We start from the raw sequence: 23,932 nt of genomic DNA on the forward strand, positions 1-23,932 counted from the left end.
CCTCTGATACCTGTTACTTCATCTATAAAATTAGAAAATATAAAGGAATCCAAACAAGATAAAGATCTAGCTTTTTCCTTATCAAAAATCTGTCAACAAATGACTCTTTTTACTCTTAGTGATACTGAGCAGGAAAGTCTGTCACTTAATAATCATTTTCAGGCTGGCATGAGTCCAAGGTAATTTTGAAAATCATCAGGGTATTTGAAAATCATCAGCAATTTCATTGAAATTCAAGTCATTTGCTTTGGATTATGGATTATAAAGTACACAAAAAAGAATGAATATAGCAAACTTATGTGCTGATGAACTCTAAGTTTTGAATTACTTTAGAGAAAAATCTTAAAGCTCATGGCAATAATTAATTTAGATTACATCTGTGATACAAAAATTGTCTGCTTATTTAATCAACTTTTAAAAAGTCTATAATGCAAAAGTTTGTTTCCATGATTCCAAAAATCTGACTGAATGTCTTGCATGGATTGATCTTCCCTTACCTTCTTTAAACAGATTTATTACACTTATAGGAAAAATAAATTTTGCCATTTTACTCTATGGAAAACATAGTGAATGAAGACCCTTATTTAAATGCTGATAAAACTAAAACACATTGGAAAAAAATACCTAAACTCTTTCAGTAATAAAAATTAGAAAAATTATTAATAAATAACACTTTGGCACAATTATAGTTATTAAAATGATCTCTACAGAAATAAATAAGAACATTTATTTGCTAGATTGCTAAGATATTGATAATAGAGTATAAGAAAATGTCTTACCATTATAATGTCATAAATTCATACATTTTGTTCACTTTAGTTTTTCTTTTATTTTTTACACACCTGGAAACCTATAATTCAAAGGACAGGTTACACTACACATTGCATTCTCTAAACTTCTATATGTATTAGTCAAAGTCAACTTTATGTAATATGATAAATAATTTTAAGAAATTAAAAAAGGCAATTACATTGATCTGACAAAGAGAATCTTAAAAATATCATACAGCGGGCATCATATCAATGATGAATTATTGAAAGCTTCCCATAAGACAATAATGCCAGCTATAAGCACTACTTTTCAACAGTTTATTGGAGATCCTAGTGACTACAATTAGAAAAGGAAACAAAAGGCATACACATGGAAAATGAGAAAAAAACTGCTGTTATTTATGGATGACATAAAAAATATTATTTTGTACATAAGAAATTCTAAACACTCTACAAACTAAGAATTGATAAACAAATGTAGTAAGATTGGTGGACACAAAGTCCATTAAAGTGAATTGTGTTGAAATACAGTGGCAACATTAAAAAAAATTTTAATGAATACTATTTTCAATAGCATAAAAATACTCAGGAATATACTTAACAAAGGATATGCAAGACTTATACCAGAAAACTACAAAATAGTATAGGCAAAAATAAAAGAAAACCTAAAGAAATGTAATGAAATACCATGTTCATGGATTGAAAGACACAATGTATATAAAACTGTCAATTTAAAACAAATTGATGTATAGATTAAAAATTCAGTGTCAGTCAGAAACCCAAACTCCCAAAAGTTAGTTTTAGTGGGGGATGATTAAAAGCTGATTCTAAATTTATGTGGAAACACAAACATCAATTTTAAAGACAAACAAATTTGGAATACTTACTATAATGGGTAGCAATAATTATTACAAAGCTATACTAGTAGTACTGTATTGGTATGAGAATAGATAAATAGGCAAAAAATAAGAGTCCAGAACATACATATATAGTCACCTAAGTTATAATAAAGGTAACACTACAGTGTAGTGTAGTGTTCAAGTACACTTCAAGTACAGTGTAGAGGGGAAAGGTGATTCTTTTCAGTAATGAGTTCTGGGACAATGAGGTACTCCAAGCCATATACAAATACTAACTTATCAGAGATAAATTACAGATATAAATATAACATAAAAATGAAGATTTTTAGAAGAAAAAACAGGTGAATTTATTGATGAATTGAGATATGCTTTCATAAACAAGAACACAAAAATTTGTAGGCAAAAAAAGATTAATTAGACAAATTAAAATTAAGGGCATATATTCACTAAAAGACAACTTTAAGACAATGAAAAAGGAATAAATAGAATGAGAAATATTTGCAAAACATATATCTCTCACAAAGGCCTTATGTCTAGAATATATAAAACAAAACAATGGTAAAATGATAGGCAAGCCAATATGAAAATGATAAGCAAAGACTTGAAAGACATTTTATAAAAGAAGATAGCCAAATGAAAAGATGGTCAATATTTAGCCATAAAAGAAACGCAAGTTAAAGCCAAAATGCTATACCACTACATAAAGGCCAAAATGAATTAGTTTTAAAAAGGAAATAATACAAAATTTTTGTCAGGTTATGAATAACTGGAAATCTATGAGTTTGGGAGGTAAAGACCATTGTTAATCTTGTACAATGAGGGGAGCTTCTCAGGTGCTTGTAATGTTGTGTGTCTTACTATGGGTGCTGATTAAATATATGTGTTCAGTTTTTGAAAAATTAATTTAATTTATACTCCTTATCTTTCCACTTTTCTCTATTACACCTTGATAAGAGTATAGAATAAAAAGTGATCTAGCTGCATTAAGAAGGTATAGCCAAAACGTCAGCACAATGTGTACATTTATCCATTTATTTTTTAAATTTTTTGAACTATTTATTTAGGATAATTTACTGATAGTGAGTTCCCAGATGAAAGATATAAAATACTTTGCAGTTTTTAATGCAATATTGCCAGAACTTTCCTCATAAAGAAAGCCAAATTTCTATCAAATTTACACAGGAAAAAAAAATATAGTGGTATTTCTGTAGCCTTAACTATATTTGATTTTATCACACTTTTTTTCTGTAATTAAAAGGCATATATTACATTTTTAAAATTTTATTTCATTTTACTTTACTGACTTACCTTTTGTTTTTCCTTTGGAAGAATTATCTATTCATATCCTTTGACTACAAATAGACTAGGAATTTAGCTCCATGTTTAAATTTCAATCTGCAGAAATATTCCTGCCCTCCTCTCCAACAGAAGGTGTACACTGTGTCACACCGTTACCATATAGTCATAACTGAGCAAGCAATCTAATACAGATTCTGTGCTGTGTAATTATTAGTTCCCGCCTGCTGAGTCTGATTTCATTATAGAAAGCATTAGGGGGCTATGTGTCTCTCACTGATTGTATGTGCAGCATCTATGAACTTTAATGGGATTTACACGCACACGTTCAGGAGGGTTTCAATAGGCAAATTTTAAAATAACCATTTCCTAACTGCAGTGATACACTGCAGGTTTTCCAGTTATATGGAACTCTTGGAGACTAGATTCATTTAGGCTTTGACTTCAATTAGCACAGTGCACACACAGGAAATCTTTATGGCATTTTAAGTGTGTTTGCTATCCTGTGTTACAGTTTACACAAACAGAGCTATGCTTGCATGCTCAATTTTTTAAGCCATAATATTTTTCGGTTTTTCAACAGACTTTGGCTTTATGTGGTTGCTTGGATAAAGGAAAAAATTGGTTTTATAATTGAAGTTCGTCTCAGGTTTACTGGAGACTTTTTTTTTTAATCAGAAGGTTTTTAAAAAACTTTTCATTGGAAGTTTCTCATTAAAAAGGCATAACCCCCTTTTCTTAGTCATGTCTTTCTCTGCACATCTAAGTGCTGGATCTCTGGAACTGGCTAAGGAGCCCACTCATAAAATCTGGGCCGCTAATTCTGTTAGGTTTATTAAAGGCAAATTGTTCTTCTTGTGTTCAGTGTGATAGTTCTACAGGAAAATCATGATTGCTATGTCTCTCCTCTTTTTCTCCAGTGGTTCACTTCATCAAGGAAAACAACAGTGAATTTCAATTATACACAAGAAAAGAGGATGGTATCTACATGGGTTTATCCAGAGTTTTAAGAAGCATAAGTCAATTTTTCAGAAAATAAAACTAATAGTGTTATATGTTTAAATTTGGCACATAAATTCAGAAACACACTTTGCTTTGTAGGTATGTCAATGTTAAAAGCATCTGCAACAGTCAACCACTACAGATTTGTAAACCAGGGGTTCTCAAACATTTTAGTGCATCGGGATCACCAGGAGAGTTTATTAGAGCCTAGATTGTTGATCCCCACTCCTAAAATTTCTGATTCATAACACCTGCCTGAGACTCTGAATTTTTAACAAATTCCCAGGTGATGGTGGGACAGGCTGGGACCTGGGACTCTTTACTGCCCTGCTTGTACTCGGACAAATGTCTCCTAAAGGACATAATACAAAGAAACTATAAGGAGCTAAAAATAACTACATGCGGGGCTTCCCTGGTAGCGCAGTGGTTGAGAGTCCACCTGCTGATGCAGGGGACACGGGTTCGTGCCCCGGTCCGGGAAGATCCCACATGCTGCGGAGTGGCTGGGCCCATGAGACATGGCTGCTGAGCCTGCGCATCTGGAGCCTGTGCTCTGCAATGGGAGAGGCCGCAGCAGTGAGAGGCCTGCGTACCGAAAAACAAACAAACAAAAAAACAAAAACAAACAAACAAAAAACTGCATGCATGCACAGTTGGGGCAAATTATGAACAGGATATGAAAAGGCCAAAACCCAACTGCTAGTTCTGGGATGCTGGGGGCAAAAGCAGGGTACTGCACATGATCCCTGCACACAGCCTGTCCAAGCGGGTGGGCAGACCACCTAAGCCACCCGCCTGCCCAGCCCACAGTCTGCCCCTACTGCATTTAAGGGACCAGCTCAGCTCACCTCGCCTCAGGGAGAGAGCAAGGACACCTGTTTCTCCCTGTGCTACAGAACGAGTCCCAGTAAAGCCTTGCCTGAATTATTTGTTTGGCCTCTTATCAATTTCTATTGATTAAGGAGTCCAAGGACCCTGGTTGGTAACAAATGATGCTGCTGGTCTGAATACCTCATGCTGAGAACCACTGATATAGATAAAAGCAGTATTCCAAATATAACTCTGCAGCCTTTCCTCCATCCTAGAAACCCTACTAGAAGGCAAATTTTTGAGTGTGATGTTATTTTAAGAATAAGCATAGGGGCTTCCCTGGTGGCGCAGTGGTTGAGAGTCCGCCTGTCGATGCAGGGGACACGGGTTCGTGCCCCGGTCCGGGAAGATCCCACATGCCGCGGAGCGGCTGGGCCCGTGAGCCATGGCCGCTGAGCCTGTGCTCCGCAACGGGAGAGGCCACAACAGTGAGAGGCTCGCGTACCGCCAAAAAAAAAAAAACAAAACAAAAAAAAAAACAAAAGAATAAGCATATATCTACATTATTTACAAAATAAACTTAATAAGTTTGGTATTGTTTTGGTAACAAATTTTGGCACACCCCAAGTGTACTTGAACACAGCAGTTGAGACTGGCTTCTGGAAAGGCTCCCCAGTAGAACAGTTTCGAATTGCCTCTCCTCCACTTGCCTTTGCTGCTGTTTTCATCCAATGTCTCAATCTTTTCTAGGTCCACCACTCACTGCAGTCACACTCTGACTCCTGCTTTTCTACCTCACATAGTCTCCATATGCAGAACATTTTAAACTTCTACTGTGCCTTTCTGTATATTCCGGGACCTTCTCTGCAGTTTCTCCACTAGGTCACTGCTAAACAGGGTGCCAATCATTTTTTGATACTTCCATGTGTCAGTAACCTACATCCTCTTATGCTTCCTGGCCATGGCAAGAACTTTTACTTCTGCAGAAAACCAGAAATGTGTTCATCACCCCATTTTGAAGAACTTAAATTTAGTTTAAATAGTAAAGGAAGAGGGAGGTTTCCCCCTGTCTTTCACAGAGGTGCCTACCCTACACAGTGTTTGAAGCATGAAGTCAAGCGTGCATCATAATTTCCACTGCAGACATTCAGTTTTAGCTCTAATCATGACTTTGAATTATGGGTACAATTAATAACGTAAATTCATGCTAAAGGGTGATTTTATGCCCAGCTACTTGCTGTTTTAAATGAGAGAAGCTAAAGCATGCCAATCCTAGGCTATTCCCTTTTCCTTGACAACTTATTTAAATTTTTGTACATTAAGTTAATTTCAAACTGCACTAAACACATTTGGACTCTCAGAGGGTAGTCGCTAATTTTAGTCTGCTTTAATCCTTTGTGCATTGTTTCTTTTAACGTCGTGCAGTTTTATTTACATCTAATAGAGTTTACCTTTAATTCACTTCAGGAAAGCTTCCTATGGTAACCTGCTGTTTGCTCATTCTGGAATGGTCTTGTCTCTGCCACCCCTCTCCTCACTTCCTCTCTGTTCATGGAAATTGTCATATTTTGAGGCACAACTCAAGTTCCTGTTTCAATTATTCTTTCCATCCTTGTATCCCTTGTCCCCCTAATGAAAGCTTTTTACAGAATTTGGTGTTGTTTGAGTCATTTTTAATTTTCTTTTAGTGCCTAGTAAGGTGCTTTGTGTATAAAGGTGATAATTTCTGTTATTAAAAATAACCAATTCATTAAGTAGTTACTGAGTATTAACTATGTGTTAGGTCCAATGGAAGAGACTGGCATTATAGACAGAAAGAATATAAGACCCAGAGGAACTCATAGTCTAAGGGGGGCACACAGGCATGCATGCAAACCAAAAAGTACAAAACCGTTTTATAATAAACATATCGCCAGAGTGTTCTGACAGCACTAAAAATAGTATAACTCTCCCATTCTTGGGAATTAGGGAGGACATTGCATAGGACATAACATATGAGCTGTCTTAAAATAAAAAAAAGTAATACTGGATAGAAAAGGGAGAAATCCTTTCTTCCAAGAGTTAATGGCATGTACAAATCACAGACTTGCAAGCTGACACAGTAGGTGGCACACAATATGGTTGCAGAATATGAAATTTTGTTTCCATCACTGGTCAAATACTTGTGCCTCTTATTCTTTTTTAAAAAAATTTACTGAAGTATAGTTGATTTACAATGTTAGTTTCAGCTGTACAACAAAGTGATTCAGTTATGTACAAAAGAATCTTCTCAGATTCTTTTCCATTATAGGTTATTACAAGATATTGTATATAGTTCCCTGTGCTATACAGTAGGTCCTTGTTGTTTGTCTATTTTATATATAGTAGTGTGTATCTGCTAATTCCAAATTCTTAATTTATCCCTCCCCTCCTTTCCCCCTTGGTAACCATAAATTTGTTTTCTGGGTCTTTGAGTCTATTCTGTTTTGTAAATAAGTTCATTTGTATACTTTTTGCCTCTTTCTTGTCTTTCTATTCTTGCCTCTCTAATGGACGTGCCCATGATAAGAACTTAGTGGAAAACAATCCTGCTACCTCAAGAAAGGACTAATTAACCCCTCATAAATCTCATCACTAAAAACAGAGATATCAATCAGGCTAGTTGAGATTCAAGCAATAGTCATAATTCCTAGAAGTATGACATCATTTCTCATATTCACACACAGGGTAGACACTTTTTGAGGATCAACAATTTGCATGATACTGGACTGGTTACCAGAGAAGGTATAAATAATTCAGTCAAAGTAGTAGAGGAAAAGACAGACACATGTAATAATAAACATATTCTCTTGTACAGAGAATTTGTATAGTGTGTATTTTGGTGGGGTGGCTGGGTAGAGCAGAGAATGATGACACATAGCAGGGACAATATGGGAGTGTTCATGAGGAAGGCAGCAATGTCAGTGAATTTTACCTGCAGGGTAGCACTTGAAATGGGGGAAGGGAATCCTAGCCAGAGAAATTGGAACAAAAATAACCAGTAGGTTGTAACTATTTAGTATAATAAATTCAACACTCTAGAAGACCCATCTTGATTTGGGAGTTTCTTTTCTTGCCCTTCAGGGCCATAAACCCTGGTAAAAACAGAGTAATATTTGCCACTGACTAATTTTACAGCATCTGAAGTCTGATAAAATAAAGAGCACCTGAAAGAAGGATCAAATTCAATATGGCTCATCCATAATGTCATACAACCAAAAATTAAAGAGACATTAAATAAGCAGCTTATGTTAAAAAAAAAAAAGAAAAAGAAATAGTTGCTGTAAAGCAGCAGTAGAGCAGTATCTAATCTGATTATCACTGGTGCCATGAGACATCAGTTATGTATATCTACCTTAATAATAATAAAGGAGGACACCATTTCAATGGAGCAGGAGTCTCTTCCATAACTGGTGCATCAGCATCATTAGAGTTCCAGAGAAGGCATCCCCGGGTAAGCCTTGTTTAAGATGTTATTTATTTATGGTCAGGCTTCCTCAGATTTGGAAGCACTCAGGCAATATGCTGACAGGTCAGATCAAGAGAACACACTGAATAAGCTGACCTTTGCTCTTCACTGGAGTGAGAAATATTTATGAGGCTAAATTTTCTCTTAGAGTACAAAGCCTAGAGGAGAACTGTTACTCAGACTCTGTCACTCAATAGAAAGAACAAGGGCATGGAATTTGGAGTCAGAAGGTCTGAAATCAAGTTGTAGCTCTATAACTCACAAGCTATTCGACTTTGACCAAGGTACTCTATCTCTCTGAGGCTCTGTTTCTCCCTTTGAATCCATGTATAACTAATATCGGCATTATCTATAGGTTTGCTATGAGGATGATGAGAAAAAATAAAAGTGTTTTATATAACATATATAATTGCCAATTCATATTATTATTACTTTACTAGTTGAAACCTCAATGTGCTATATAACTATGTTGGAATAAACCAGGGGTCTTTCATCTTTCTTTTTTCACTGCATGTTAAGATTTTCTACCCAGAGATCTCATGAGATTTTGCTTGCTTATATTCATGTTTCCTCTTTTTTTTGTTGTTGTTGCTATTAAGATTTCTTTTAAAGAAAGGCCACTTAAAGTGACAGTTTCTAACTCTTAAGACTTCTGTCATTTCCTCAAACTGAAAGGCTTTTCATATTACCCCATCTGGTATTTGATGTAAAATATACAGCCCCATTATGTGCTAATTTGTCTATAGAATGTGGCCTTACAACTGTAATTAGTTCTTTTAAGTTTCTTCCTGCCATGGATGGTATTTTTCTGAATAAATGATAATATGGGATTGTCTGTGTCAGAACAACAGCCAGGAGCACAGACTAGCACCAATCTCACTCCCAGCCCCCCGAAAAAGCAATCTCTGTTGTTGTTGTTGTTTTTAATTCATGATGTCTATTTATTCCCCACATGTTACATTAGGCTCGTCACCATGGCTAGCTAGCTGTACATTTCCAAGAATACACAGCTCAGAAGCCAGGAGAAGTTTTGTCTTCTATAAAGGGTGGCAGCTCCCCTATCACTCTATTGCTACAACCTTTGTGAAAGCAATGTCAAAGTGTACCCAGAGAAATGATCAGGGAGACCTGCTTCCTAAGTAGAAAGCAATTAAGATTCCAAACCATTCTTTAATTATACATAAAAAAGGACAACACAAGCTGAATATAAATAAATTACCCAAATATTAATGCAGTGGTAATTAGAATTGTGAATTTAGCAGGTCTGGAAATAAGAATTTAAAAATCTTGTAATTACATATAATATTTACATCCTATAGGCCTTTGTGTAACATGCAACTCAACATGTACTTTAAATTATGATTTGTTATTTGCATCATAAAAAGAAGAATATTCTGGCAATAAGCCCAAGACCTTAGCAATATTTGGGATGTTACACAAGACCTGGGAAGAAGTTCTCCAGGGATTTGAGGAACTCATCTTTAAAGATAGTTCAAAAGGGTCAAGGTAAAGCATTAAAGGTACTTAAACTCAAAATTGCAATATGTTAAAACAAGCGGAATTGGAGATATAGACACATTTCTAGAGCAATAAGATATTGTGAACTAAGGAAGTGGCAGTGAAAATGGTGAGAAGAAATACATTTTTAAAAGTTTGGGAAATACAGTTGACAGGAATGAGTAAGTGTTTTAATATGGAGGTAAGGGGTTAAAAGAGTAAATAGTAAATAATAATTTCCAGGCTTTGAGTTTGGAGTACTAGGTGGTACCGATATTTCATATGGGAATTATAGTGGAAAATGAGCTTTAGAATAAGGACAGGAAGTATATTGATAATTTGAACATTCTGAAATGGATATGTCTTTGGGGTATCGAGAAAGGAGTATCCCATAAGCAGTTAAAGTACATATGTATAGAGCCTGGAGGAATATCAGGGCTAAACTTACAGATTTAAAGATCATTTATACATAGATCCTAATTAAAACTATGAAGTGGAGGAGAAGTGAGAAAAGCATAGAAGACGGAAAGTAACTCTGAAGGATACCAAGGATATGCAGAGTAAGAAAACTTAATGGCAGAGACTTAGAGTGCATAGTTACGAAGGAAACTGAGAAAGAAAGGATGTTATTGAACCCAATGGAACAATAAGTTTTAGGAGGGAAAAATTGGTCAGTAGAATCCAGTACAGCCAATGTGGACAAGGATTATAGAGTGTTCATTGGATTTAGCAGCTGGGATGACTCTGATGACTCTGTTGACAAAATGAAAGCTATTTGTTTCAATGGAGTAGTTTTGGTAAAGCACCAAGTAGGCTTTGGACTGTTGGGGCCGGGGTGGGGGGTATTACTAGAAATTCAAAGTGTAGGCATGGCTGGCAAGAGAAAGAGAACAAAGAAGATGACTACATGGGGAGGAGGATGCAGGTTCAAAAAAGGTTATTTTTACTTTTTGGCTGAGGAAGGGAAAACTTGAGGATTGGTATGGTCAGAGCAAAACAGCCAAAGGAGAGAAAGGGCTTGGAGGTAAAAGAGAGGAAGGAGAGACCATCTGGAACAGGAACCTTGCAGTATCAAGAGAGGTTGGCATTCAGGAAATTGTTTAAAATTCATCTTAAATAAAAATATAGTATTATTTCCTTGGAGAATGGAGTGAAAGAGATAAAGCTGAATTCCAGTGTAGATAAGTTTAGGAAAGTTGGATGGGAAACAAAAGCAGTCCAAATATGTCTATTCATGTCCAGATAAATTTACATGTGAAAGAAGCTTTTGTTTATGCCTGCCTGTACATGTACATAAAATTGGCTTTTGGGGAAAAATATGTGCAAACTATGGTTGATCACATAAATAAAGAATGGTTTTATCCATCATATCCATTAATACTATCTGTGAACTATGTGAAGTACTTTCCTACCACTGCATCTATGATTTTGGACCTGAATTATGTAATGCACAAAATTGTATCACATCTTCTGCTTTTTGTTCACCTAAGTCTTTATGGAATTGATTTCCTTAACAAATAGTATACGTGGAATAAGAAATCCAATAGTTTCTGATTTAAAAGACCTCTCTAGCACATTAAAATAATATTGGCAGATAACTTTCTAGAGATAAATCTTAGCATTTTCAAGAGGAGTAGAGAAGCATTTGTTTTTATATCAAGAAGAATGGCCCTTCAGAGAAGTCTATTGATTTCACAGAGATTTGAAAAAGAATAATGGCTAACTGAAAATAGCAGTGGGGGTGAGAAATGATACTGCTCTAACTCCTTAGTAAACATAAGAAATTAGATTAGGCAATTAAGGCCAAATGAGCCTGATTCTTATATCTTGCAGGGAAACACCCTCTGCAGGACATTCAGGGCTGAGACTGCAACTTGGATATTTCTAAAGCTCCAGAATCTAGCACAGGGTTTGTCACAGGAACAAAAGAAGGAAATTGTGGAAAAACAAATAGAAGGAAAGAAATTATTTGCACTGAAGAAGTTAGAATATATAAAATAAGTAATAATAGAAGAAAAAACATAAAAGGGTTAGGTAAACAGTAAGAAAAAAATTAAGGACTCTTGCTTCAATAAATGTAAAATGTCAAGATGAGAAGATTGCAACTGGTCAAACCACATTTAGAAATTATATACAGTTCTGTATGCCAAAGCACAAGTGAGATGTTAAAAAATTGTGTGAGCAGAGGAAAGATTTTCCAGAAGAGTAGAGTCTAGAAACTATGTCATGAGAGTAGCAATGGGAGTTGAAGCAATCATAGTTGTATAACCAGAAGAGAAGAGAAAAGACTGTTAAGACAATTACGTGGAAGAGTTAGAATTTTTCTTGTGACTTAGGAAGAATAGAACAGACTAGATTTCTTTTCTTTTTGAGGAGATTGAAACTAAAGGGGTTGAGTCAATTGTACTATTCAGTTTATGATAACTTTTCATCATTGGCCTTTACAGTACTTTATCCATTTATTATCTTTATCTCTATAACCTGACACACTCTATTCTATAGGCAATTATGTCCAATTTAAATATTTTTTCTTTGTTTTTGTTCTCAAAAAGAATATGTTAAGTAGTGTTATAAGAATATGTTAAGTGGTGTTATATATAATCCTGTTATTAAACTTTTTTCAAGCTTTTTGTTTCTAATAATTATTTGCTATGCTATGTATATATCTAACTTTTTCTCTTAGCTGCTGTGTAATGCCCCATGGAGGATATCCACCATGCTTTACCTCTCTGGTCCCTGAATGATAGATACAAAGATTGCCTTAGGTCTCCATTCCCTGCAGCACCATCATGGATAAAGCCGTAAAAAGGATTTTTGTATTGTAATATCGAACACTGATATTATCCAGTGTTCTAGTTTTTATCAGTCTAATAGGGAAAACTGCTTTTTCATTGTAGTTTTTAATTTGCATGTTTTCTGGTTACTACTGATTTTGAGCATCTTTTCTCATGCTTTTTAGTTTTTGTGTTTCTTTACCTGTAAGCTGCTGATTTTTATCCTTTGAGATTTCCCCCACTGAAGTTGCATTGTTTTCTTGCATATTTGCAGGACTTCTTAGTCACATTTGACATCAAAAATATTTTCTCTCATTCTGTCATCTCTATACTAATTTTCTCTCTGGTGTCCTTAGTTGAACTAGAAATCATTATTTATTATGTAAACAATTTTATTACATTTTTATTTTAATGTATGTTACTTTGAAATTTTAAGAAGTCCTCCCCAGTCATTGCATCCCAAAGCTAATTCTCTAAATTTTCCTTACATTGTAGAGTTTATGGGAGAGTAAAGTTTGGCCTTTTCATGTTGAAAAAAATGTTTCAAGGGAAAAAAAGCTACTTTAATTATGTAGCATATATAGAAGTGTATTTTAATGATAAAACTCACATCTAAATAATATTAGTGGTAGGGCATGTCTTCTTTGTTTATAATGTATCCTTGTGGTGTAAACCAGTGCTTTCACATAGACTTTATTCGATAAATATGGACAGGATGAGTGAGTAGGATTGGATTGAAAATATGAGGGTCTTAGGAAGTTAAATCAGTTATAATATGAAAACATTTGTGATTAAACCCAAAATCTCACTCAGAATTATAATATTTTGGGTCTTTGGAAAGCAAACTTCTGCTTAATTATAAATGTACACATAGCAGAACAAATTTTCAATTGTACCAGATCTGCTTGTTCTGATTAAGTAAAGTCAAATTTAATACAGGTAACTGTTTTAAACTAGAAGAGTACAGTTGGTACCCATGGGTTGTATGTGTTTATGTGTGTGTGTGTGTATGTTAATTGAGCCCATTTCTTAAAAATAATCAGGAGATATCGCACAAAAATATGACTTCTTTAGAAAAACCTGAAGATCTTTAATATCGGATCTATATTTCTAGACAGACACAATTTACTGAAAGTCTAGTTTCAATAAAAGAGATCATAAATGCAACAGTTTTCCAAGGTCCCCAACAGTCATTGCTACCTTTCTGACATTTTATCTGGCCTTGTCATTAATTTAGTTTCTCTGTATAGCCCCTATATGAACTTCAGGTGATCTTGCCTCAAATGATTTGAAAATTAATTAGCATGCATGTTAACCAATCTTTATTACTAAGTTCTAATTCTACCCACCAAAACCCTTTGTAGGCAAAGACAAAATTGTATCCCTTGATAATGTGGCAGAATCCAAGTGTATTAAAATTAAATATATTTTTCTGTCACTCCAATGACTTCAAATGCTAAAAAATAGGCATTATCAAGTGCTGACTACTTATCATTTAAAGGAATCTCTAATGTAGAGAATTATCCCTTTTATAGAATAATTCAAATAAAAACACTGAGCATCTAATAGAAACTCTTATCAAAACAGGATACTATCATATAAAACAGTAGAGCAGATAGACTTCAGAGAATTCAATAACTTGACAACAGCTTTATTAAATTTTACTTTGAGATGAGAAGGGTCATATAAATACACTTAAGCTGAGAAAGTAACTAAACCATAGCCAGAAATAAATTTGATAAGAATGAAATAAATCAAATAAATAAAAAGACTGAAGTTTTTAGTGCGTTAAAGCAGCTGACAAATGAATGGTCTCTAAATTGGAAAAGATATTAATGAATAAATATCAAAATATTAGGTATACATTGTCCAAGAACAGACTATATGCAATCTACACAAATAATGTGCCAGATGTGGCCAAAAATGTTCTAGAAAAGGAGTCCCACTGACGGCCTCATAAAAATATCCTCATAAGCATCTGCAGTGATAACCTACTTGAGGATAGGACTTGCTTTCAGGAGCTACCAGGGTCACCTAATTCAGCACTGTGTTCATTAGGGAGCTGTCGCCTAGTATTATGTAAAGCTTACTTTAAAAAAGTGTTTCCAAAAGCTTTAGATGTATAAGTAGGCAAAGTCCATCATGAAAAGAAAGGCACACTTATAGAGAGTACATAGAAGGGAGACCTTCCCTTCTGCCTTGGATGTCATAGGTCATGGCAGATCAACACTCTAACTGTGAAACCAGAAACTGGTGAATAATCACAAGGATTATAGTTTTAGAGGACTGGAAAATTTTAGGAGCAAGGGCTAGATATAGTAAAATTTCACACAAAAAAGGAGCCCTTCTGAGATGGATAAACCTCAGGCGTTTTCTTCTCTGAGCTCATATTCTGATTCCAGCTAAAGGATAAGGATAGGACTTGGTCCCGGCAGAAGAACTTGACTGTGTGAAGGAGAAACCAGTCAAGTTTTTACAGGTCATGTTGGGATGCTATGATGCACTGGAAACTGGGGGAGCTCTGAATATGTGGCAAGTTCTGGTCATGAGACATTTACTGAGTTTTGGGGCTGCATGCAGGAGAATGCGGAGAGAAGAATTTCTAAACAGTCCTTCTGTAGCTTTCGTTACTTAGAGACAAAGATCGTTAGAGGAAGGATAAATCCTAGACTGAAATTTCCCTCAAGAGATTTGACAAAACTTAAGCTACGTGGGGTAAGGGGCCAAAGAAGTAAACTCAAAATCTCTGAGTGCAATGACTGTAAAGCTCCTGCACTCTTCTAGGAATTAGGAGAAGAGAACTTCCATTTTCTGGTTCAAAAGTCCAGCAAGATCTATCTATAAGGAATAGGCTTTAATGAGAGTTTCACTGAGTGTTAAAATTACAACCTATTCCATACTCAGAACAATGTTGATTGGATGGAGATGATCAGATATAATGCCTTGTAACCCAATAAAACTAAGGCTTCTGAGACTCCTGTTCTCTCAAATTTTTGACTACAGAATTGGGTAGGGTTGTGGATTTCAGTGACTCTAGGAGGAGGGACTTGAGCAAAGCAGTAGCCAGCATACCTATACTTCAAGAACCTGCTCAGAACCCTTGGTAAGAACGACTGTCACTCTCATTTGTGTTCCTGGAATTCTTTAAACAAACTATCTTATATAACCCTTACCACATTTCATCAGGGTCATATTTCTGCTTTCTAAACTGCTAAAGTTTAAACTTAAGATTTATTTATTGATCTTTAGCAACAAAACAGGTGTTCTTAGCAAGGGATCCAGGAATAAAATTCAGAGGGCCAAAAAACTTGTGTGTGATAAAAAGAATCTATTTTAATTAACTTCTAATTGAAATATAAAATTTTGCTCAATCGGGAATATAGTTAACTCATCATGGTAAAATTAGCATATCTATAACATGACTAATAGAAATCACATATAGTTTCATACTGCATTACTAGAGCTTTGCATACTGAAAATATCATTTGTGTTTATTAGCACTTCAAAATAATGATAGTTATTAAACCCACTACTAGATCCTATTAAAAACCTAAATATATGTATATATGTACAGTATATATGTATACATACATAGATACATATATATGGATATATACATGATTATGTATATTTGGATATACATATATGTATACTATATATGTATATATACTATATACATGTGTGTGTAGGTATCACTTTATCACAGATGTGCTTTTCAAAATACTGGTAGCTGGTTTTCCGTATAGTTGGTTTCCTTTTTACATCTTTTTATTTTATGTTACATATTTTTAAATATTATAAGAAGGTATCAAAAAACTTCACCACACCGTCAAAAAGGTCTCTATTAGTTTTCTATAGATATTGTAACAAATTATCCCAAATTTGGGACTAAAAAACAGCACAAATTTATTACTTTACAGTTGTAGAGGTTAGAAGTTTGACAGTGGCCTCCCTGGGCCAAAACCAAAATATTGGCAGGGCTTCATTCTTTTCTGGTGATTCTAGAGGAGCTCCTTTCCCTTGCCCCTCCAACTTCTAGAAGACACCCATATTCCTTGGCTCATGGCCCCCTTAATCCATCTTCATACCATCAGTGTTGTATCTTTCTGACCATTCTTTCATAATCACATCTTCTTCTAACTCTGATCTCAGCCAGAAAAGATTCTCTGCTTTTAAGGATCTATGTGATTAGATTGGGTTCACTCAGCTACACCAGGATAATCTCTCTATTTTAAGGTCCTTAATGTAATCACATTTTCAAAGTCTCTTTTGCCACCTAAATTAACATGTTCACAGGTTCAGGATTTTAGGATATGAACATCTTTTTAGTGGGGTTGAGTCATTCATTATTCTGCCTACCAGAAGGTCCTTGGCACACAAAGAATAAGAACATCTGAATACTTAGCAGACTAAAATGAGGACGCAGAATAATTTAATGAATAATCAGTGATGAAAAATTCTCTTAGGAAATTCTCTCAAGAAATACTAGATGCTGATGGTGAGTCAAGTCATCCACTTTTTAAATATGACACCAGACATTAGAAGGTCTAGATGAGAGAGAAACATGAATATGTATGGATAAACATTTCTGACAGGGTAAAAATCAAGTTGAGCCTCATGATACCTACATATCACCTTGCCTGATATAGTCCTATTAAGAAGAAGAAATTAAATATACTGATAAAAGGATTTCCTTAAGTTCATCAGAAGTTGGCAGTAAGTAGAAAGATCAAATTTTAGATACATTCTCTCCTACTCCACTTACACTTCTGTTAGAGAAGTTGAGGTTTGTGCCACACTCTATCACAGTGGTAATCTTAATCTCAAAGCAATTAAAGCAAACAAAACAAAACCCCCAAACTATTGCTACCACAAGTTTTAAGCAACCAAGAATTCAATTAGTTGAAAAAAAAGTTTAAACGTCTATTTCAGGAATGAATAAGAAAATTACATATTTGTGCTATTTAATTTTAAACATAATCTTAGTAACACAGATTGGAGGAATAGGTTGATTTTTGTACAAAGATCTAAAAAACAATCTTTTTGAAAATTCATATTGGAAGAGTCCTTAGATTTAAATATTATGCAGAATGTATTCACACTATTATAATATTAACTTTCTTCTGAGATCAACAAGAAATTACCTTTACTTTTGTTTTATTGATGATGAACCAGAGAAAGAAAATGACTGGTTCAGAGTTATCAAGCAAATGATAAGGACTTGAAAAACATTGGAAAAGTTTTATGAGAATTTGCAGGCTAACACAGGACCCAGGATTTCCATGTTCTACGATTAAGATTTGGGAAATACCTCGGCATAGAGGAAAGTATTTAGGCTTTAGGGTCAAAAGATATGACTTCAGTTCTTGTTCTGGTTACTGATGTGTAAGACCATTCCATCACTCAGAAATGATGCTGTTTATTTCCTCCCAAATGTAAAGTTTCACCCTACTCCCCTCCATTTAGCCCTGCCTAGCTTCACCCTTTAAAAAAAAAAAAAAAAAAAGATTGAGAAATACAGTTTGTTAAACTCACAGGTTTACTGAGGGGATTTAATTTGGTAATGTTTGGGAAAGGATTGTGACATATAAAGGACTACTCAATATAAACCATTACAATTGAGCTTTGTTAGCAAGATATTACACATTTGTGATTGCCTTTTCTCTAATATATGTTTGTTATGTTATATGACATATTTAGTAAAATGCAAATATATTAAACTCAATAAATTATTTATGTGCAAATCATGATAAATAACCAACACCCCTGAATGTCTCTCATGCCTAATTCCAGTTGATACCCAAAGATAATCACTATGGTGACTTCCACAGTGAAGTCATAGGTTAATTTTTCCTGTTTTCAAACTTTATAGAAATGAGCTCATATATATTATCATCTTAATATTTTGTGTCTGGATTCTTTTGCTCAAGGTTACATCTAAGACATGTATTCATGTCATTGCATATAAGAGTAGCTCATTATTTTCCATTGCTCTGTAGACTTTCATTGTATGAATATACCACTGTGTATTTATCTATTCTACCACTGATACATGTTTGTGTTTATCCAATTTGGGGCTACTCTGAAAAATATTTTGCTATGCATGCACATGTCTTTTGGTGGACATAAGCACTTATTCCTCTTCAGTTTGATGTGTTCTAAGGTATACATATTATTAATTTTAGTAAATACTAGCAAACAGCTTTTATTTTGAGTAGTTTTACAAATTTACACTCAAACCAGCAATCTAACACGATCCTGTTTGTGCTAGCACATTTTATATTTTTTGTCTTTTTCATCAGAGCCATTCTCATGGTACCTTGCTCTAGTTTTAATTTTCATTTCCCTGAAGACTTTAGAGTTGACCTATTTAGGTATCCTATTTTGTAAAGTGCCTCATTAAAAAAATTGCCCCATTTATTTATTGTTTTGTTTTGTTTTTGCCTATTTTTATTGGGTTGGTTATCCTTTCTTTACTGATTAGTTGGAATTCTTTGTACATTCTGAATGAGTCTTTTGTTGGATATATGTATTAAAAATATATTCTTCCCATCTCTGTGTTGTCTTTTACTCACTTAATGCAAATAATAAAATTCAACTTATTGATCTTTTCTTAAATGTTTATTTCTTTTTGTATCTTATTTAGAAAAAAAATTTGTTCATCCCAAGGTCATAAAGATACTCTTCTTACTTTCTTTTAGACTTAGTCTAAGGTCCAGAATATGGTTTGTTTTGACAAATGGCTTATATATATTTGCAAACAATTGTATTCAGTAGTTGGTGGATGAATTTTACCATACATGTCAAACAGGTCAAATTAGTTGATTTGTATTTCTATATCTTCATTGAATTTTGCCCCTTGACCTGTAAATTATGCAGTTTTTTAAAAAATCTCCAACTGTTCTGAGATGTATGTGAAAAATTTCTAACTAGGTCGTTGATTTGTCCATCTCTCCTTTCAATTCTGTCAAAATTTGCTCTTAGTTCTGTTCAAAATATTTTGAAGATGTTATTCAATACATACAAATTTAGAATTATATCTTCCATTTGAATTGACCCTTTATCTTCATGATATATTGCTCTTTATATTTTATTTCCTTAAACTATTTATTTATTTAAATTTTCTCTGATTTTAATATAGCTTTACCAGCTTTCTCTCAGTTGGTATATCTTTTTCCATTACTAACAACTGTTCTCTCTTCTTACATTTGAAGTATGTCTCTTAAAAACAGCATATAGTTCTCTTTTAAACATCTGTAGAATTTTATGTTCTTTATTTTTTGTTTGAAGTGTATAACTAATTTCCAATTAATGTAATTACCAATGTAATTGGATTTAAGCTCATGAGTGGGCTATCTGTTCTTTTTTTTTAAAAAAAATTATATTTATTTATTTTAATTTTTATTGGAGTATAGTTGCTTTACAATGTTGTGTTAGTTTCCACTGTACAGCAAAGTGATCTGTTCTCTATTCCATCATTCCTCCTGTCTCATATTTTGAATGTATAAACCATTTTTACTCTTCCATTTTTCATTCTGAATTTGCTTTTAAATTATACTGTATTTTCTTATTCCTTTAGAGGTTACTCGAGAAATTACTATATGCATCCTTCATTATTACTGTCTGCTTTAAATCTGTACTCTATCATTTCCTCACCATAATAAGAGTACTGCATTTTCATACTTTTATCGCCTTTGTGAACTTTGTGTTCTTGTTTTCATATATTTTGCTTGTATGTTTGTTCATAATTCCACATATCACTATTTTAACATTTTTAATCTTCAATCTTTTCCTCAGTTCCATGGTTCAATCTGGGATTATTTTCTTCAGGCTCCTTTTAATATTTCTTTTTTTTTTTGCTGTACATGGGCCTCTCACTGTTGGAGAGCACAGGCTCCGGACGTGCAGGCTCAGTGGCCATGGCTCATGGGCCCAGCTGCTCTGCAGCATGTGGGATCTTCCCAGACCGGGGCATGAACCTGTGTCCCCTGCATCAGCAGGCAGACTCTCAAGTACTGCACCACCAGGGAAGCCCTAACATTTCTAATAGTGTAGATCCTTTGGTGACTGAACTATGTGTGTGTGGGTGTGTGTATATATGTGTAAAGGCAATTTTATTTCACTTTTAATTTTGAAAACATCTTGCTAAATACAAAATTCTAGGTTGACATATTTTTGGTACTTTTAAAAAGTTAATTTTCTTCTGGTTTCTGTTGAATAATCAGTCATAAGTTTTAATATTTTTTTCTTATTTTTCTCCTGATATATTAACATTTTACTTTGTTTCTAATTTTCTGATGTACCTAGGTGTGGTTTTATTTGAATTTATACTGCCTGGGGTTTCTGATCTTCTTGAATCTGTGGCTTAAGGAATTTCATCAGATTTTGAGAATTCTTGACTATTATTTCTTCAAATATTCTTGTCCTATTCCTTCTCTTTTTTATCTCCTTCTGGGATTCCAATTATATATTCTTGTCTTATTCCTTCTCTTTTTTTCTCCTTCTGGGATTCCAATTATATATATGTACATATTTTGCAGTATCATATATAAGTTTTGCACTCTATTGTTTCATTTTTCCTTTGAGCTTTCATTTACCTGTCATCAAGTTTAATAGTTCTACCATGTTCTATCTCAAGCCATGTGAATTCTTTCAGTCTACTTTCTAAAATATCGAGCAATTTTTAAAGTTAATCTGGACTTAGTGCATAATATATGTTAGAAGCTCTAAGTTACTTACCTCTAAAATATGTGAGGTTTTGTTCTAGAAAAAAAACATTCATATATTAATTTAGTTATCAATTTTTAGATTTTATATTTTTCTATTCTAAAATTTCATTGGTTGCTTTTCACAAATTCCAACTCTCTGTTGAAATTTTTGCCATTTTATCTGTCTTTCCTTTTTCTTAATGACACATCAATCATTTAAAAATCCTTCTGGGCCTTCCTGGTGGCACAGTGGGTAAGAATCCAACTGCCAGTTCAGGGGACACAGGTTCAAGCCTTGGTCTGGGAAGATCCCACAAGCCCTGGAGCAACTAAGCCCTTGCACCAAAACTACTGAGCCTGCACTCTAGAGCCCATGAGCCACAACTACTGAAGCTCATGCACCTAGAGTCTGTGCTCTGCAACAAGAGAAGCACCACAGTGAGAAGCCTGTGCACCAAAACAAACAGTAGTCCCTGGGTGTGGCAGTGAAGACCCAATACAGCCAAAAACAATAAATAAATAAATAAATAAAAATCCTTCTATTTTCTTGAAAGGACTGTGTAGAATTAGTATTATTTCTTCATTAATTATTTGGTGTTCTTTTGCCATTGAAACCATCTTGGCTTGGTGCTTTCTTTTATAGAATATTTCAAACTATATGTTCAATTTTTAAAATAAATATAGGATAATCCAGATTTTTTTGCATGAATATTGGTAGTTTGTGAATTTCAAGGAATTGGTTAAATTCATATGTTTTAGAATTTATGAGTAAAAGTTGTTTATATCATTTCCATGTTTTCCTTTTAATATCTGTGAGATCAGTAGTGATATCTACTCATTCATTGTGAAACTGATTATTTATATCTATTTTTTTTCTTGGTCAACCTAACTACAGTTTTATCAGTTTTGTTAATCATTTCAAAGAACTGGCTTTTGGTTTCACTGATCTTACTTACTGGTTTTTCTTTTTAACTTCATTGATATCTGCTGTAATATTTATATTTTTCTTCCTTATGCTTGCATCAGGTTTAATTTGTTCCTCTTTTTCTAGTTTCTTAAGATTGAATCTTAGATTGCTCTTTTTAGTATTTCTTCTTTGATAATATAAGCATTGAACGCTATGTTTTTTCCTTCAAGCACTGCTTTAGCTGTATTCAAGGAATTTTGATTTATTGTATTGTTATTTTCATTTGGTACAAACTACTTTCTCTTAAACTTCTCCTTTGATTAATGGAGTATTTATAAGTGTGCTGTTTAATCCAAATATTTGAGGGTTTCCCAAGTATCTTTATGTTATTGATTTCTACTTTAATTCCTTTTTGGTCCAAGAACACACTTTGAATGACTTCTATTCTTGTACATTTGTTAAGATTTGTCTATATGGTCCGTCTTTGTGAATGGTCAATACACATTTGAAAAGAACACATATTCTGCAGCTACTGGTGGAGTGTCCTGTATATGGCAATTAGATTCTGTTGATTGATTATGTATATGTCACAGAAGCAGACAAGGTAGACCTGTACAAATTTAAAATACATAGGAGCCATATTTGTCAAATGACTCTCCTGGCCCTGTTACTATTTATGGAAACCTCATGTAAACACCTGATCCAAAAAATATAACCCATTCTTGAGGGAGAAAAATCTGGCACAGCATGAATACAAAGATACCATAAGGAAATAAGAAGGAAAGAGAGCATGACAGCTTACTAAGAAATAAAAAGCATATAACCAGAAAAAATGAAATTGCCAAAGGAAGATTGTTAAATTGTAACTGAATATTTCATTATAAATCAAAGTAAAAATAATTATATAAGTAAATAAATAGAAAAATCTCAATGAAGCAATTACTATACCATAACTGAAATAAGCAAAGATAGAAAATCTGGCTAGTCATTGAATTTATTATATTTTAAATTTTTTTCAAAAAAGAAAATCTCAACCTCATATGGATTCACTGACAAATTTTTCTAAATATTTATGGAAGAAATACATAAATAATAAAAAATTACATCTATGCAATAGAAAAAGACTGATCACACTTCCCATTTTATTTTAAGAGGTCAGTATAACCTTGATACTAAAACCTGACAAGGGCTTTGCAGGGGAGAAAAACAAACAAACAAACAAAAAAAGCTTAGGCTAATTTCTCTTGAACATAAATGTAAAAACAAATTATTTTCAAAATAATACAAAATAGTATTCAGCAGTGTATATAAAAGTAGTACTTTACTAAAAAATACTTATTCCAAAGAATGCTAAATTTTTAATATGAACCATTATATTACCTTTCAAAAGATAGAAAATCATATGATCATCTTAACAGATGAGGAAAAAACTTGTGATAAGGTCTAAAACCATCATGTTAAAAAAATGAGTTTTAGATAACTAGAGATACAGAGATTCTATGGAGACAGAAATAAGAAGTCAGTTCCTCTTTGAGGAGGATGTAACCGGGAGGGAGCATAAGGTGGCTACTGGGATCCAAGCAATATTCTGTTTCTTGATCTGGTTGGTGGTCACATGGGTCTGTAAAGCTCATAAAAACCCATCAAATAATTTATGTATTTTCCTGCATTTATGTTAAACTGCAATAAAATATTTCCTTTACTAATGATTTCTATAAAATTAATCTTTTCTTCTCTCATAGCACTTTATAAAAAGTACTCTGAACATGCATCAAATAGATAAGTTAAATAATATTTTACTTTATATGACAAACAAGTCAT

This window comes from Hyperoodon ampullatus (assembly GCF_949752795.1).
Source record: "Hyperoodon ampullatus genome assembly, chromosome: 5".
Classification (NCBI taxonomy): Eukaryota; Metazoa; Chordata; class Mammalia; order Artiodactyla; family Ziphiidae; genus Hyperoodon; species Hyperoodon ampullatus.